The 15,547-nt window shown below is 39.6% G+C and overlaps 1 long non-coding RNA gene across 1 annotated transcript in view; it reads right to left on the minus strand.

Annotated features, from left to right (window-relative positions):
• The window catches only part of LOC133253818 (uncharacterized), a 32,557-nt gene extending 17,541 nt beyond the window's left edge, over nucleotides 1–15,016 (minus strand). The window contains exons 1-4 of the long non-coding RNA XR_009738451.1: nucleotides 14,806–15,016; nucleotides 12,203–12,395; nucleotides 11,679–11,753; nucleotides 9,553–9,636 (exon numbers count right to left, since the gene is read on the minus strand). This is a non-coding gene — a long non-coding RNA (uncharacterized LOC133253818). The remainder of the gene's footprint in view (nucleotides 1–9,552; nucleotides 9,637–11,678; nucleotides 11,754–12,202; nucleotides 12,396–14,805) is intronic.
• Nucleotides 15,017–15,547: the final 531 nt, after the last annotated feature.

Genomic DNA, 15,547 nt, shown 5'->3' on the forward strand with positions numbered 1-15,547 from the left:
GAAGAGCAGCCCAGGCTAATGAAAGTAAGAAAACATCTTTTAGGAAAGGCCAGATCTGGATGAGTCTCCATCTGTGTAAGAATGAACAAGCAGAAAAGAAAAGGAAACATTTAGTAAACTATGCTTGATGTCTTTAAAAACATGTAAGAAGGAATAAGAGAGAGAAAACTAAAGAGTATCAGATAAAGGCAGAGATACAGAGAATTCTGAGTAAAATAATGAGGGAATGCATGAAACCCCAGAGCAAAAGCAGAACCGGAATTCCCATTAGAGATGATAAAAAGGAATGTGACCAGATCAAACCGGTAATAAAGATAGCAGATTTGAGAAGACAAGTCAAACGTAAAGAACAGATGTGAAAGTAACAGGGAAATTTATAGACATGGAAGAAAGTCCCTTCTGACATAACTAAAGGAATAGTAGAATGCAGAAAAATTTGCCTACAGGTCAAAAGAAATCCAGATTTAAAGATTTAATAATCAGGCTAAAATAATAAATAAGACCTATTCTGGAAACTGTGGAAATCTGGAATTGTAGGATATTATATGAATATTAAAAATATAAAAGAAGAAGGGTGGTTTGCCTACAATTGGATAAAAGTCAGGCTGACATTAAACTTCCACAATCCTGAATAACACTAAATACCAATGGAAAACAGAGCAGGCTATCTAGTACATATCCTGTGAAATATAAATAAAATCTGAAAAATAATAAAAGAAAAATTACAAATGATAATTCTGGTGAGAAACTTGACTATCAGTTCAGTTCAGTCGCTCAATCATGTCCAACTCATTGTGATCCCATGGATGGCAGCACACCAGGCTTCCCTGTTCATCAACAACTCCCGGAGCTTGCTCACTCATGTCCATCAAGTCAGTGATGCCATCAAACCATCTCATCCTCTGTTGACCCCTTCTTCACCCACCTTCAATCTTTCCCAGCATCAGAGTGTTTTCCAATGAGTCAGTTTTTGCCATCAGATGGCCAAAGTACTGGAGTTTCAGCTTCAGCATCAGTCCTTCCAATGAATATTCAGGACTGATTTCCTTTAGGATTGACTAGCTGGATCTCCTTGCAGTCCAATACACTCACAAGAGTCTTCTCCAAAACCACAGTTCAAAAGCATCAATTCTTCAGAGCTCAGCTTTCTTTATGGTCCAATTCTCACATCCATACATGACTACTGGAAACACCATAGCTTTGACTAGATGGACCTTTGTTAGCAAAGTAATGTCTCTGCTTTTTAGTATGATGTCTAGGTTTGTCAAAGTTTTTCTTCCAAGGAGCAAGTGTCTTTAATTTCATGGCTGCAGTCATCATCTACAGTGATTTTGGAGCCCCCCAAAATAAACTCTGTTACTATTTCCATTGTCTCTCCATCTATTTGCCATGAAGAGATGGGACTGGATGCCATTATCTTAGTTTTTTGAATGCTGAGTTTTAAGCCAGCTTTTTCACTCTCCTCTTTCTCTTTCATGAAGAGGCTCTTTAGTTCTTCTTCACTTTCTGCAATAAGGGTGGTGCGATCTGCACATCTGACGTTATTGATATTTCTCCTGGCAATCTTGATTCCAGGTTATGCTTCATCCAGTCCAGCATCTCCCATGATGTACTCTGCATAAAAAGCAGGGTGACAATATACAGCCTTGATGTACTCCTTTCCCAATATGGAACGAGTCTGTTGTTCCATGTCCAGTTCTAACTGTTGCTTCCTGACCTGCATACAGATTTCTCAGGAGGCAGGTAAGGTGGTCTGGTATTCCCGTCTCTTGAACAATCTTCCACAGTTTATTGTGATCCACACAAAGGCTTTGGCATAGTCAATAAACCAGATGTTTTTATAACTCTTGCTTTTTCGATGATCCAACAGACGTTGGTAATTGGAACTCTGGTTCCTCAGTCTTTTCTAAATCCAGCTTGAACATCTGGACGTTCATGGCTCACATACTATTGAAGCCTGGCTTGGAGCATTTTGAGCATTACTTTGCTAGCGTGTGAGATGAGTGCAATTGTGCAGTAGTTTGAGCATTCTTGGACGTTGCCCTTCTTTGGGATTGGAAGGAAAACTGACCTTTTCCAGTTCTGTGGCTACTGTTGAGTTTTACAAATTTGCTGACATATTGAGTGCAGCACTTTCACAGCATCATCTTTTAGGATTCAAAATAGCTCAACTGTAATTCTGTCATCTCCACTACCCTTTTTTGTAGTGATTCTTCCTAAGGCCTACTTGGTTTCACATTCCAGGATGTCTGGTTCTAGGTGAGTGATCACACCATCATGGTTATTGGGTCATGAAGATCTTTTTTGTATACTTCTTTTGTGTATTCTTGCCACCTTTTTTTAAATATCTTCTGCTTCTGTTAGGTCCATATCATTTCTGTCCTTTATTATGCCCATCTTTGCATGAATTTTTTTTTCCCTGGTATCTCTAATTTTTCTGAAGAGATCTCTAGTCTTTCCCATTCTATTATTTTCCTCTATTTCTTTGCAATGATAACTGAGAAAGGCTTTCTTATCTCTCCTTGCTATTCTTTGGAACTTTGCATTCTATTGGGTATATCTTTCCTTTTCTCTTTTGCCTTTCACTTCTCTTCTTTTCTCAGCTATTTGAAAGGCCTCCTCAGACAACCATTTTGCCTTTTTGCATTCCTTTTTCTTGGGGATGGTTTTGATCACTGCCTCCTGTATGATATCATGAACCTCCCTCCACAGTTCTTCAAGCACTCTATCAGATCTAATCCCTTGAATCTATTTGTCACTTCCACTGTAAAATTGTAAGGGATTTGATTCAGGTCACACCTGAATTGTCTAGTGGTTTCCCTACTTTCTTCAATTTATGTCTGAATTTGGCAATACAGAGTTCATGATTTGAGCCACAGTCAGCTCCCGGTCTTGTTTTTGCTGACTGTTTAGAGCTTCTCCATCTTTGGCAGCTGCAAAGGATATAATCAATCTGATTATGTGTAGAGTCTTCTCTTGTGTTGTTGGAAGAGGGTGTTTGCTATGACCAGTGTGTTCTCTTGACAAAACTCTGTTAGCCTTTGCCCTGCTTCATTTTGTACTCCAAGGCCAAATTTGCCTATTACTCCAGGTATCTCTTGACTTCCTACTTTTGCATTCCAGTCCCCTATGATGAAAAGGACATCTTTTTTGGGTGTTAGTTCTAGTAGGTCTTGTAGGTCCTCATGGAACTGTTCAGCTTCTTTGGCATTACTGGTTGGGGCATAGACCTGGATTACTGTGATACTTAATGGCTTGCCTTTGAAACAAACAAAGATCATTCTGTTGTTTTTGAGATTGCACCCAAGTACTGCATTTCGGTCTCTTTTTTGACTATGAGGACTACTCCATTTCTTCCAAGGGATTCTTGCCCACAGTAGTAGATATAATGGTCATCTGAATTAAATTCACCCATTCAGGTCGATTTTAGTTCACTGATTCCTAAAATGTTGATGTTCACTCTTGCCATCACCTGTTTGACCACTTCTAATTTACCTTGATTCATGGATGCAACATTCCAAGTTCCTATGCTTTGTTCTTTACAGAATATTGTTCTTTACAGAATCAGACTTTACTTCCATCACCAGTCACATCCACAATTGGGCATTGTTTATGCTTTGGTTCCATTTCTTCATTCTGTCTGGAGTTACTTTTCCACTCTTCTCCAGTAACATATTGGGCACCTACAGACCGGGGGAGTTCATCTTTCAGTGTCATCTTTTTGCCTTTTCATATTGTTCATAGGGTTCTCAAGGCAAGAATACTGAAGTGGTTTGCCATTCCCTTCTCCAGTGGACTACATTTTGTCAGAACTCTCCATTGTGACCTGTCCATCTTGGGTGGCCCTACATGGCATGGCTCATAGTTTCACTGAGTTAGATAAGGCTGTGGTCCATGTGATCAGTTTGATTAGTTTTCTGTCATTGTGGTTTTCATTCTATCAGCCCTCTGAGGGATAAGGATAAGAGGCTTCTGGAAGCTTCCTGATGGGAGAGACTGAATATAGGGGAAACTGGATCTTGCTCTGATGGGCAGGGCCATGCTCAAATTCCAGTTCCAGTCAGTCACTCAGTCATGTCCAACTCTCTGTGACCCCATGAATCACAGCATGCCAGGCCTCCCTGTCCATCACCAACTCCTGGAGTTTACTCAAACTCATGTCCATTGAGTCTGTGATGCCATCCAACCATCTCATCCTCTGTCGTCCCCTTCTCCTCCTGCCCCCAATCCCTCCCAGCATCACGGTCTTTTCCAATGAGTCAACTCTTCGCATGAGGTGGCCAAAGTATTGGAGTTTCAGCTTTAGCATCATTCCTTCCAATGAACACCCAGGACCGATCTCCTTTAGAATGGACTGGTTGGATCGCCTTGCAGTCCAAGGGACTCTCAAGATTCTTCTCCAACACCACAGTTCAAAAGCATCAATTCTTTGGCACTCAGCTTTCTTCACAGTCCAACTCTCACATCCATACATGACCGCTGGAAAAACCATAGCCTTGACTAGATGGACCTTTGTTGGCAAAGTAATGTCTCTGCTTTTCAATATGCTATTTAGGTTGGTCATAACTTTCCTTCCAAGGAGTAGTTCAGTTCAGTTCAGTTCAGTTGGCTGCAATCACCATCTGCAGTGATTTTGGAGCCCAGAAAAATAAAGTCTGACACTGTTTCCACTGTTCCGCTAACTATTTGCCATGAAGTAATGGGACCAGATGCCATGATCTTCGTCTTCTGAATATTGAGCTTTAAGCCAACTTTTTCACTCTCCTCTTTCACTTTCATCAAGAGTCTCTTTAGTTCCTTGCCATGCTCAGTAAATCTTTAGCCCAATTTTCTGTTGCATGGCGGGGCTGTGTTCGCTCCCTGTTGTTTGACCTGAGACCAAACTATGGAGGAGGTAATGAAGATGATGGTGACCTCCTTCAAAAGGTCTCATGCATGCACTGCACACTCATTGCCCCTGACCCTGGAGATCAGGCCACCACCAATCCACACCTGCTCTGGAGAATCCTGGACACTCACAGGCAAGTCTGGGTCAGTCTCTTGTGGGGTCACTGCTCCCTGTCCTGGGTCCTGGTGCATACAGGGTTTTGTTTATGCCCTCCAAGAGTCTGTTTCCTCAGTAGTGTGTAGGTTCTGGTGGCTCTATGGCAGGTTAATGGCCACCTCCTCCAAGAGGGCTTATGCCACACCCAGGTCTGCTGAGGCCACTGCTGACCCATACCTCCACAGGAGACACTCAAACACTCAAAGGCAGGTCTGGCTCAGTTTCTGTGGGGTCTCCTTGTGTGCACAGGTTTTGTTTGAGCCCTATGAGTGTCTCTGGAAGATATGGGGTTTGATTATAAATGTGATTTCACCCCTCCTACCATCTTGCTTTGCTTCAGTTAGACTTTGTTTGTATTCATATTCCCAACATGAAGCACATTGACCTTGAAAACCCAAACCACCACCAGCAGTGATAACATGGGTGTATGTGGCACTTGACCAAATTACTAAAGCTCTGCTCAAAACAATGTCAATGAACTTATAGAGAAATATTTTGTTTGCTGTATTCTACTTAGTATTTTGCATCAGTGTTCATGAGTGACTGATCTTTAATACTCTTCGCTTGTACTATCTTTAACTGGTTTCTATATTAGTGTCAAACTTGTCTCATATTAAAAAAAAATCAGAAAGTTTTGCTTCCCATTCCATATTTTAGAACAGGTGTCAGTACATTTTTTCTATAATGAGTTGGTAGTAAATGGTAGCAAATATTTTAGGCAATGTGGTCCCTATGGTCTCTGTGTTGCCACTACAATCATACTTCAGTATCCTCAGGGAATTTGTTTCAAGATTCCCAGAAAGACCAAAATCAAAGGATGTTCAAGTCCTTTATATAAAATGGCATGGACCAATTGTACCCCAGCCTGTATCCATGCATTCTGCACCCATGGATACAGGTGGCTGCGTGTACTCAACTTTGCCATAAAGCAGCCATAAACAATAAGGAAACAAGTGGGAGTGACTATGTTCCAATTAAATTTTAGGGGTTCCAATTAATAATAAGTGGCAAACAGTCAGATTTAATCTCTTGGCCTTTATTTGTGGACTTTTTCTCTGGAATACTTCATAGAGCAAGAGGACCATGTTCTATGTGGTCTTTGATGGTTTGGGAGAAATGTCCCTGTGCCTCATCTTAGTGAAAAAGATGCTGGTGTTTCCCACTAAATAAGATCACAAGACGTTATGGGCTCATATTGTATCTTCCTTGCCTCAATTCTGGAACGGCCCACTTCTCCAAGGAGCCAGTACCATGCTGTTTTAGGTATAGAGGCTTTATAGTATGTTAAATGTCTGATAGAGTTAATTTTCCTTTGCAGTTATACTTTAATCATATTTTGTGACTGGATCTACCTGGTTCACCTAACTACAGAAAAACAGAGACTAGGAGGGTACATGACCCAGAGGCAGACTTGCTCACAGGGACAGGGTCTGCGAGGAGGAAGCCCAGGTCAGCAGGCCAAATCCGGGCACTAGTAGTTTGAGTATACAATACTGTGACCATGCCCTTGGTCTTGTCAAAGAGGATGAGTTACCACCAGTGATATAAGGAAAGGTCTGGCAGCAGTGCATGCAGGTGCAAAGGCAATCAGATCCATTCATGTTGGGTAAAAGCAAGGAGCAAGGATCTGCTCCAGGCAGGTTTTCTGTCCCTACAGAGCAACTTTCCCTTGCATGGACAAGGCAGAGGCCTAACTGTAGAAGCTCAAGGTCCCTCCTACAGAAGGAGCAAATGGGATACCCTTGGCAGAGCTGACAGGAATCCAAGGTGTAAACTGAGACCCCAAAATAAGGCCCAAGCTGAGTTACCTAAACTGGAGCACAGGACAGAGCTGGACAAGAAGTTAAGTGGGATTTAGGCTAAACTCCAGGCGTCAAGCTGGTGCTCCTAAGTTCCTCCTGCTCAATGTCACAGTTAGTCACAGAGCCTGCAGGTGGGGTTACTTAGTTTAGCTTTGAAGGAAGGAAGAGAGAACTTGGAAATCTTCGATTAGATGCAAGGCAAGTCTTTGGGGTTGTCCTTAATTAGTCATGACCATGGGTGGGTCACTTTGCCTGTGGTCTACCAAGGGAATTGAATGAGATTATATCTAAGGTTCCTTCTACTTCTAAGAGTCAGCTGCTGCTGCTGCTGCTAAGTCGCTTCAGTTGTGTCCAACTCTGTGCGACCCCACAGATGACAGCCCACCAGGCTCCCCCGTCCCTGGGATTCTCCAAGCAAGAACACTGGAGTGGGTTGCCATTTCCTTCTCCCGTGCATGAAAGTGAAAAGTGAAAGTGAAGTCACTCAGTCATGTCCTACTCTTAGCGACCCCATGGACCACAGCCCACCAGGCTCCTCCGTTCATGGGATTTTCCAGGCAAGAGTACTGGAGTGGGGTGCCACTGCCTTCTGACACCCAATTAAAAACAATGGAGGGACTTTCCTAGGTCCAGTGGTTAAGACTCCATGCTTCCATTGGGGGGACAGGTTTGATTCCTGGTTGGAGAACTAAGATCCCACATGTCTTGTGGCATAGCCAAAAAAAAGGAGCAATGAAAACTCATGTTTCATTAACACATTTTATATGCCATATGTGATTTACACATTTACATACATTAAGGGGAAAGAAACTAATGTTTTTTGTTACCTGCTGCTGCTGCTAAGTTGCTTCAGTCGTATCCGACTCTGTGCGACCCCATGGACTGCAGCCCACCAGGCTTCTCCGTCCATGGGATTCTCCAGGCAAGAACACTGGAGTGGGTTGCCATTTCCTTCTCCAATGCATTAAAGTGGAAAGTGAAAGTGAAGTCCCTCAGTTGTGTCTGACTCTTAGCGATCCCATGGACTGCAGCCTACCAGGCTCCTCCATCCGTGGGATTTTCCGGGCAACAGTACTTGAGTGGGGTAATGTTTAACAACCAGCTGTCTTCAGGGGGGAAAAAATCTGATTTGTAGAATTTGCCAATATCTGAGGTGAAAATATTCCCACTATGGTTTCAAGTTATCACCATGTATTCACTAAATTCAGGGTTGGGAAGACATGCACAGTGAAACACCATCATATAGTGTTTTCATCCTACAGATGCAATAGAGTCAAATAGGCTCAGATTATAAATAATAATAAAATGTAATGAAGTGATTAGAAAGTGATGTTATGAGTATATACGTACTATATTTGTTTTTAATATAACTTATTTATATAAGTATATATATATAGTTTTCAAATGACTGTGTTGAACAACTGGCTCTCAAAATGTTTGATAATCTATCAATCAGTCCTTATTAGCTGATAAGGGCCAGCTGCAGCATACTACTGATTATGACCTGCTGTCTACTAGAGGCCATGATTGTCACTGTAGTTTTATTATTTCATTAATCCTCATTGTGACTTTCTGAAATAAGAATTGTTTTTCTGATGAATAAAAGGATCTCAGAAAGGTTAAATAACCTACCTGGGACCACACAGCTGCTATGGTTATGTGACCTTCACCCTCCAAATCCCCAAATTCTATTATCTCATGCTGTCTCTCATAGAGCAAAATTTTTATTTTAAACAGTTTTATTCTTTAAGTGAGTAAACTATGTTCCAGGTAAAGCCAAAGCCCTCTGATTTCAGTGACTGTGTGACCACTGATGTGTGTTTGAGGTCACTGCCACTGAATCAGTTTGGTGTCAGAAAGGGCCATTAAGCTACATAAGATGCCACTGTGAGGCGGGACTTGACTGTACAGTTTTCTAGATGAGCACACAGGAGAGCACCGCTTACCCGGTAATAAATCTCCACCCAGAAACACTGGGAATCACCCCAAGTTCCCCTCTCATTTTCCTTTCTTTTCCCTAAAGTAATTCCAACTCAATAAAGCTAATTCCTTTTTAATCAAGTCAATATTTTATACAATGAACCTCAACTAATTCAATTCAACGAATTGAATTTCAATGAAATTCATTGAAACTGAATTGAATTTCAGTTGAAATTCAATGAATTTCAACTATTGTGGCATGTACTGCCACACTCAGTAAGTCCAACCCTGCAGCAGGCCACCACCAACCCATGCCTCCACTGGAGACTCCTGGACACTCACAAGCAAGTCTGGGTCAGTGTCTTGTGGGGTCGCTGCTCCTTTCTCCTGGGTCCTGGCACACACAAGGTTTTGTTTGTGCCCTCCAAGAGTCTGTTTCCCCAGTCCTCTGTAAGTTCTGTAATCAAAATCCACTGGCCTCCAAAGTCAAATTTTCTGGAAGTTCTCAGTCTCTTTGCCAGATCCCCAGGTTGGGAAATCTGGTGTGAGTCCTAGAACTTTCTTAACAGTGTGAGAACTTCTTTGGTATAATTGTTCTGTACTTAACCTATCAGTCTGTGGCAAATTAAGGATAGAAAAGGATTAGAATTTGATTCCAATTGATCAAAATACAATTTTCATATTTTAATAAATATAGTGGAATTGATGTTACATGTCAAAAAAGAATAAATCTTTTTCAACATCAAATATTACTGATATTTTATATATATTATATGTTAATCATACTGTTTTGTCCCTCCTTCTTGCAATGACTCCACATCCTCCTCTTTTTTCAGCTTAAATGCCATGACATCTCAGTAAATCAGTTCTCTGAGAAAAAAGAAAAAAGGTCCTGATTTGAAGTAGTCACCAATTTCCACAGGGTTGAAATTCCCACCATGGCCAATTTTAAGGTGCAAAAGGTTTAGCAACCAGCTGTCAAGATCCCTGAATGTTTAATGACAGAGCTAGTAAGATCCAACTCCATCACACCACTGAGAATTTTACCTTCTCTGGTGAAGCAGTTCCTCACTTACTACATTTCATTAAGGTTAGCTGTTTGCATTCATGTTTTTTATCACCAGACTGGGAATCACTGGAGAGCAGGGACTGTAACAGCAACAATAACAATAATAATAATGTCATCACTTATTTGTTAAAGAGAAAGTTGGCTGAGAATATTGAATGCTTGACAGACAAAAGGCTACTGGCACCTCAGATGGAAAAGACTATTTGAAAAGGCCAACAAATAGACACATTTTATTACTGGAGTTTGGCCTCAAAACTTGGAAAGGAATCCTAAGCTTCAGTGAGCTAGAACAGACCCCAGATGAGTCACAAAAACTCAGTGTGAGTCCCTTGCCTACCTGAAGATGTGTCAGGTATTTATATTTGCTCCTTTTCCCTAAACATGCATTAAGTCTAGTATCTTTCCACGTTAATAGTATGATGAAACCATGAAAGATAATTTCAGCACCTAGAGCAGTAAGCACTCCAGTACCTGGCTGTGGAATCCATCCTGATTACCAATGGGCTATCTGAGGAAGTTAGAAAAAAGATATAATTCTCAAAAGAGAGAAGGCTTTGGATCCCTGTATGACAATGACATAAGACAGAAGCCAAACTCCCAACAGAATCCAAAGTTCATTCTGTGAATACCTGGCATTTTGACTTCTTTGCTCATCCCACCCTGAGCTCTACTCTCCAGAGCCTGGGAAGATCGTCCCTGATCTGAAGCAGAGTCAGATCTCTAGGTGGGAAGGAGGGACAGCTGTTATTGTGAGTGGAAAAGAGCCTTGAACTCTCACTGGATGGGGTGGTAACTCTGGCAAGGGTCAGCAAACAGTTTCTTAAAGTGAAAGTGTTCGTTGCTCAGTCCTGTCTGAGTTTTTCAGGACCCCATGGACTATAGCTTACTAGGCTCCTCCGTCCATGGGATTCTCTAGGTAAAAATACTGGAATGGGTAGCCATTTCCTTCTCCAGGGGATCTTCCTGATCCAGGGATAGAACCCAGGTCTCCTCACTGCAGGCAGATTCTTTACCATCTAAGCCACCAAGGAAGCCCTTTTCTTAAAGGAGCAGGTAAAAATATTTTAGCCTTACAGACAAAACAATCTCTGCTGGCAGAAATTGAGGCTGCATAGTGCCCAATTCATAACAAATAAATTCTCTAAATTCTCAGTAGCACAAAGTCACAAAAGAGGAAACATTAATAATGATACAGAATAGAACTTAAGTATTATGATAATTTAACCAAAATTTTAAAATTGAATAAAAACAACATAATTGCAAGAGTCAACATCATCTTCAGCATTGAAGGACAGCAATATTTACTAATGCCTCATTTTTAGTCTAGCAGTTTCTTATTTATATGAGAACCTTACATTATGTTCCACATGAACTTTTACTTTTAATGTACAATCTGTAAGAACAAGAATCACTCAAATTCAACTTTATTTTGAACACAGGTTTGACATTTAGATGACCATTTGAGAATGTGAGGCATTTTATACATATTTCAAAAGTCCTTCTCTGATGCCAGGTCTGTACAGCTAACAATTTTAACAGTCAATCCAGTGTTTGTAGCTGTCTTACAACCAAATCAGATTGCTACATGGTCAATCAGTTGATCAATGCATAATTGATTGTGAAGATAGCCAGAAATATCAGCACATTTATTAACTGTGTGGAGATACAGACAAAACCAATGAGCAAATTGAAGCAAGGAAATTAAAAGAAAGTAATCAAAATTGTTTTGATCAAAGAGACTATTCGGATGAATGAGACCTAAATTTTATCTAAGTTTTTTCTCTTGGAAAATCTTGAATATTTCATGCTTAGAATTCTTGGCATGTATTTATTTATTACCTACCTCCAGGAGTCTCTCACATGGAAGGTGCTTGAAAATGCTCTTTCTTGGTCCTCCACCAATATTACCAATTTACATCTACTAAAATAAAAACAAAAGTATAAAATAGTATGTTTTTTGAAATAGACAGAGACAGCAAGATTACTTAACCAATTATTTTATAAGCATGACACAACAAAGCAAAGGGAGGAGAAAGAAATAGAAGAAGGTGAATTAAAATCAGATTTTAAGAAAAAAACATTTAAAAAGTAGATAAAAGTTAAGTTTTAACAACTCATTTAATTTTGTATATAATATGTTTTACATATGTATCTAACACATATACAAACTTAAATGACTTTATAATTGTGTATATGTATTTTATTTTATAAATGTTATTTAATTTTAAACAGGCAGGTTATTACCTCTTGAAGATAAAGCATACAGATACTCTGGCACTGATCTTTTTAGTACTTTACACTCAAAATATCTGTGACCATGTATATGCAAATGGGCTTCCCAGGCAGCACAAGTGGTAAAGAACCCACCTGCCAATGTAGGAGATGCAAGAGATGTGAGTTCGATCCCTGGCTCAGGAAGATCCCCTGGAGGAGGGTATGGCAACCCACTCCAGTATTCTTGCCTGGAGAATCCCATGGACACAGGAGCCTGGCAGGCTACAGTCCACTGGGTTGCAAAGAGTCAGACACAACTGAAGCAAATTAGCACACATACATGCATCTGCAAACAGGTAATATAAAACTATAAAATTTTTATGGAGTTAATATTAAAGTATTAACAGAAAATGAGCTTTATAGGGCATTTGAACACATTCATAATTTCATTTGAGCCTCACATTTGAGCCTTCTTGATTGACCACATTCTGTAGGTCAATCAAGAACTAGCATCAGTCATATTTCAGGGATGAGGTACCTGGAGGTCAGATGAATGAGGCGACTTTGCCGAGGTCGCACTAATGTTAAAGGGTGAAACAGATATATGATCAAGGTGTTCTGACCTTTTTCATTGAATGATTCTGCTTTCTACAACATCAGCACTGAGATGTGAATTAAGTTCTTTATTTTACAAAAAATCATTTTCCATGAAACTTGGTAAGAACCTGTGCAAATGTTATATACAGTGCACATGTTTATCAAGAAGAGTCAGAATAAGTTAAGCCACCCCAGTGAATTAACTGTGTTTGGTTGTAGAACAAAATGAAAACACACCCAGCCTCAGCCTCATTTGGGTGCATATTTTAAGAATTTAATCTTCTATTTGTCCAGACACTCTGTGCTAACCACAGGGGAAGGAAAACAGACTTGCTTCTGTTTCAGACTGGCTGGTACTGGAGCAATAATTCCTTGTTGTTTTAAAATTGTAATGTAAAATTATCAATACTTAATGGGTGAGATGGATTGGTACATATACTATCTTCAAACTAGATTTTTCTCTTCTCTTCTTCTGTAGCTATGTCCTGTCAAAAAAGACAGTAACAAATAAAAATTTTAAAACACAGGCACAGCAACATCTAGATATTTACCACCAGTGGGGTTTGTAGTCAATCAGCATGTACAATGAGAAATAACTGAGGGAGACTTCCTAGTGTCTTCAGAAAATGTGGTAAGTTAAATATTCTTCTAAAGCCTGTGGTTTTGCTTCTACATCAGAATAGTGTTGGAATCATGATTCTAGAAAAGAACCCAACTGGTTTTGGTTCCACTGAGAAAGAAAGACACTTTCTAATTCTCCACCGTCTATATATCCTTTACTAATTCCCTTCAAATGCAGCTCATTTCCCATCTGTCTAAATTGTATACTAGATTTTTGTCAATAGTTAATCACTGATGTGTGTAAAATTCTACAAAATTGTAAAGGCCTATATAAAGTTAAGCTATTATTATTGCTTTCCTTACTAATATTTTTCTTGATGCCAAATATCTGATCCAAAGAATTCAGTCAAAGTGAGTATGTATTTGTAATTATTATCTTAAGCATCCACTTGAAAATAACTGCTTAAGGCCAGTTTATAAAAAATGAAGAAACAACTTTACTTTGAATGTCTTTTTATTTAGAACTCTACACAAATCAGCTTTAATTGTTCTTCCTTTTCTAAAAAGGTATAGTCTCTTTAAATATCCATTGCTAGCATGTAACATTTTTCAAAATGTTCTAATTAAAATTGACAAGATTCTTCTTGCAAAACCTATTCCAATAGTCCTTTTCTGACACCCACAGCCTTCAAAACAACTTCAGTGGAGAGATAGGAAAGTCAGATTAACAGCAGTATACTAGGAATATTTTGCCCCAAATACTTCCAATCCCAGAATTCTTTCATTAGATTTTGACTACATTTTTGTCTGAATTGGATACACAGAGAATCAGTTAAAGAAGTGTAGAGACAAAAAAATGACCAAGTCTCACTGTGTTAAATTAATAAGAAAACCTTCATTCCATCTACCCCAGATTTCTCAGACCACTTATGAACCAGGGATCATGGACTAGGCTGCACGTAGTATTACTCTCAAAACTAGAGGAGAAGAAATTGTTTTTTTGACAAATTAATTTTCAATTTCAAATGGCCTAAAGCAGCCCTGAAACCCTGTTACACTTTTAATTTATATTAAATTAGTAGATGCAGGTCTTGATGAAGTGGGGGCCTTCTCTATAGTCACAGTTAAGAAGGAAACTATTACCTTTCTCTGGGTCAGTGTTCCCATTTTGCTTTAATAAAATTGCCTTATAAAGATACTGAGCCTGTTTTCTCCTGTTGCAGTTAATCAATGGTTTCACAACAGCTTAAACTAAAATGAAATGGCCCCACCCAAGAGCTCTACCCATTCCAGTAGTTAGAAGATTTTCCACCTATTTAGGTAAGTAATGAGATTTTACTCCTTCAAAATCTCACATTTTTACTGAGATGTTTTAAATTGTTCATTTTTGTTTCCATAACAGAGGTATATCAGCAGTCCCAAGTCACTTCTTCATGAAGTATCTGGCAGAGAATCTAAAGATCTCAGCTAAATACACATTCAACTTCTTACAAGACAATGATTATTTTTAAATGGGCTATTCTCATCATCCCCACAGCCCACCTCCATTCAGTTGGAAGAATCCTGAAGCTGAGCAGAAATTCAGATCAAGCTCTTACCTATTCACAGGAGCATGGGTCTGTGGTCTGTGCAGCTGGCATCTTAAGAACACAGTTTTCCTTAATTCAACAGCACAGTGTCCTGGCCTTTAGGGCACTCATCAGAGAATTTTCCTCAGACCTGACTTCCTTCCAGCCTTTGCCAAAGACCCACTTAAGACAATGGATGTTTGATACAAATGGGATAAGTGACATTTTAATTATCCATGAATCCTGGATACTGTAAACACAATACTGTTATCATCATCCACCCAGATGCTTATCATGAGTTTACAGAAACAAACACTTTCATGTTTTCTTGTTGGAAGTAAAAACTTACTCAAACTTTCTCTTGGGCATTTAACAATATCAACAAAAATTGAAAATGCATATTTGATTTGACTTAAAAACTGCACATTTAAGTATTCATTCTAAGAAAATGATTAGACTTTACACAAAATTGAATAGATGCTAACTGAAACATTTTTATAGTGCAGATAAATTAGAAATAAATACTCATACATATAAGATTAATTAAGTATGATATAGCAATATAGTGGCTTCTCTGGTGGCTTAGACAGTAAAGAATATCTGCAATGTGGCAGACCAGAGTTCGATCCCTGTGTTAGGAAGATCCCCTGGAGGAGGGCATGGCAACCTATTCCAGTATTCTTGCCTGGAGAATCTCCACGGACACAGAAGCCTGGCAGGCTACAATCCATGAGGTCGCAAAGAGTTGGACATGACCAAGCGACTAAACACA

Source organism: Bos javanicus, chromosome 9 (genome assembly GCF_032452875.1).
Source record: "Bos javanicus breed banteng chromosome 9, ARS-OSU_banteng_1.0, whole genome shotgun sequence".
Taxonomy (NCBI): Eukaryota; Metazoa; Chordata; class Mammalia; order Artiodactyla; family Bovidae; genus Bos; species Bos javanicus.